The sequence below is a fragment of the Sabethes cyaneus genome, chromosome 3, assembly GCF_943734655.1.
Source record: "Sabethes cyaneus chromosome 3, idSabCyanKW18_F2, whole genome shotgun sequence".
NCBI classification, from domain to species: domain Eukaryota; kingdom Metazoa; phylum Arthropoda; class Insecta; order Diptera; family Culicidae; genus Sabethes; species Sabethes cyaneus.
Window position 1 is genome coordinate 138732558 of NC_071355.1, and position 3809 is coordinate 138736366.

The window sequence follows — 3809 nt, forward strand, 5'->3', positions numbered from 1 at the left end:
TATCCGGCCATGTTGGATTCAGTACCGATTCACCTTAAGAATGTTGCACGAATTGCCATTAAATTTGGTCGGTGTTAGATCAGACTGAACCAAGTCGCAAATTCAAAAAATGAGTTAATGATAGCTAGCGATCAACAATTTTCTAAGCTGCATTTTACTTTAATCAGACTATCATAAATATTGCAAACAGCCATACTTATCAGATGATTTCGAACGATTGATAGGTATTAAACATACAGAGCAACAAACTTTAAACACGTTTTTCTAGAAGAGTTTTGTCACTTGGCTCGGTTTGACTTAACGACGACCATATATGATCGGTGTTAAGTCAGATCGAACCAACTGAGTGATTTCGAGAAAAACACGTTCAAAGTTTGCTGCTGCTGTGTAGTTTAAAGCTATCAATCATTCGAAATCATTTAATATCTTTGGCTGTTTGCAACATTTATGTAATCTGGTTAGAGTAAAACATAGCTTAGAAAATTATCAATCGTTTGCTGTCATTAACTTATTTTTTAAAATTTTGCGGCTTGGTCCGGTCTGATTTAACCCCTACCATATAAGAAAATAATGCCAGGCTTCATTCTTGGTTTTTTGCTCAGTAGATGCTCAATTGACTACTGCACCTCAACTAAACAGAATTCGAAAAAGTAGTGTAAAGGGCGTTCGTAGAGCTTATTATTATCTACACTATTGTTGAAGAAAGTATAGTTCTATCTTTTTTATTTACGGCGCTATGCGATTGCTACCCCGATTGCTACAAATGAGTACTCTTTTTGCTACCAACGGGGTAGCAGCCACATAGCGCCATAAATACAAACGATAGAACTATACTTTCTTTAACAATAATGTAGATAATAATTAGCTCCACAATCGCCCTTTACACTACTTTTTCGAATTCGGTTTAGTTGAGGCGTTGTAGTCAAATGAGCATCTACTGAGCAAAAAACCGAGAATAAAGCCTGAATAATGCAATGACTCCTATGTTTCAGTTTTCGAGTCTGTAAACTTTTCTGTTCATTTTAGCAAGATTCAGCCACAGAAAAGATTAAAAACAACCATGAACTTAATTATTTAAATGATGTGAACGGTTGAAAGCCTAATTAAAAAGTAAATAAATAAATAAATAAATGGTGTGTAGAAGAATCTATTCCTCAGTAATTATGCGAACTATTTAGATAATTTTTTTGTTTTGTTAGTAAAGGTTTGGAGAAAATTTCAACTACTTTTAAACTTTGTAAACATACATAAACCGAGAATCTGATAAGATTTTATTTTATCTCAGTTATGTTCAGTCCAAGCATATAGCATATAGCATTAACGAAAAAAACTGGTTCTCTCATATATGAAATTCTACAATGACATTCAAAAATAACTCTTTAGGTTATTTAAACAAAGACTTCTGTCAATACGTTCTTTAATTTCTAGTAATAAACTGCATGAGGTTCCTCAAGCGCGACTTGACAGGAGCGGCGTGTTACTGCATCGAGTATGTTTCTTAAGGTGCATTTAGATTCGGCAATTTTTTAGCAACATGTAGAATGCGACATGTTGCTAGTTCTTGCTCGCATTAATCGTGGGGAGGACCAACCAGCACCAAATTTAGGATTTTTACATTCTGACCTAAAACAAACAATCTGACAAAATTTGGTTCAAATCCGTCAAGGTCGATGACATCTCGGATACTTCGCGTAGAATTACCCTAATACGTGACTTTTAGATTTTAAATTTGCAATAATTTGAGAACGACCTAAGAAAAAAGTTTATATCTCGGGTACTTTTTCATTTCGACGTATCTGCAAATGAGAGATTCTCTTCGTGCCTCCTCTCTTCCGCTTTTTACAGCGATACTAATGCATTGAAAAGAAAATTTTCAAAACATTTGGCTAGCTAGTGACTCCGGCAACCGATTCATGCAAAGCTGTTGTGTCAAAATGCATTAGTACCACCGTAAACAGCGGAAGAGAGGAGACACGAAGAGAATCTCTCATTTGCAGATACGTCGAAATGAAAAAGTACCCGAGATATGATATAATGCGTAAAACTTGATTTTATTTCAGTTTTACAAAAACTTGTCAATTTTCAAAGATTATAAAAATTCCGAAAGAGCTCTTTACCAGATTTTAGAGCATTATTTGCGCTTAAAAAATCTTTAAAAAAAGACATGTTTTGAGATAATTCACAATTTATGATTTTTATCGCGTATTTGCAAAGTTTTTTCTTTCAGTGTAATTGTTTACTGAAAATACACTTGATTTACTACGAATTTTGCTTTGACGTCATTTTCATAAAATAAATAGTTTTCGAGATAGAATTTTTTGAAAAAAATATTCTAATTTCTAAATACGCTCTTTTTAAAAGTTACTCTTGACTAAAAAATATATTTCATGGAAAATGATTCGGTGCGGATTGTAATTAGCAAAACTTCCTTGCAATCAAAACTAGTCGAGACAAACCGTTTGCAAGCTGGAACAAGCTGAAATTGCTCTGTAACAAAATTATAACAAATTTTGATATAAGAGCAAAACTTGTAATAATTCTGTTAGCCTCATTATTTTGTCTGATCAAAAATATAACAAGTTCTGTTATTTCTATCTAATTGAGATATTTTTTTGTTATATGTTTGTTATAATCATTTACTCGGGTAGTGATTAAGCCAAAAAGTTTTCACTTAAAAATTCTCTAAGTTTAACACCGTTACCGCCATCATCAGCGTTCGAATTTTGTTCATAGTCGGGTGTTGATGACGACTGGGCGATGGCGTTGTTGTTGTTTGTATAGACGCGCCTGTCCGAAGGTATGGACAAGCAATCAGACATTAATCTGAGCCGGCATGATTTGGTGTGAGCCGCTGGCGATGAATTTTTTCCGCCTCCCGCCGACCCATTCTTCTCTTTAGATTGTCTTGATACCTCGGTTGTGTTTTATTTTACTCTATCCTGGTTTCATGGAGTTTCGAACGTCGTCTTCCATAGCGATTCGGATTTTTTTGTCCGCCTCTTTTCACCTTGTCGAAAAGCTGCAAAACCAAAATGATGTCTCAAAGTTGGATGACGAAAATTACGGGCTTAAATTTAAGTTACGAATGATACGTTAATTAACGCGCATAGCTCTAAGTGAACATAAAATTCAAATCACCGTAATTCAGTCCAGTTTTGTCATCGATATCTCGTTGATCAAGCTTTACGGGTGCTGAAAATGTTATTTTTGGTTCCTTAGATGTTGATTTCATTTCGTCGTTCACTAACATCATAGCACATATGATTAAATTAAAAAAATAAGTACCCGAGGAATTACTGAATTTGAAAAAAAAAATCTAGCGAATACTATTTTTTTATTTCAATTGAAAAAATTTGGAATCTTTGTAAAAATCTGGAAAATCCGGACAAGTTTGGAAATCGAAAAATCATGCAATCCAGATAAAGGCGGTAGATTGGCGTTGTCGGTTGTATACTTGATACTCGATGAAACGAAATCAGCAAGTGTCAAATAAATTACAGTTATAACAATCAATAATTTGTTATCTATCTTCGTACGTCGAATTTCGAGAATACCTGCTCAAATCTACTATTTTCTGGGTGTGTACAAGTACATTTATAGACATGCGATAAAATTATGAACCAATGCAAGGTATGCTGAATAACAATATTTAAAATTAAAATCTTTGAATTGGCGTAAAATAATACTTGATACACACATTTTTTATCATAGTTCAAACAATAGTGTTTACTTTTTTCCGCAGTCTATTATTAGTTATTGTCAAAAACTAACAATAAATTCATTTCCGATATCAATTCTGCTTTAAAGTC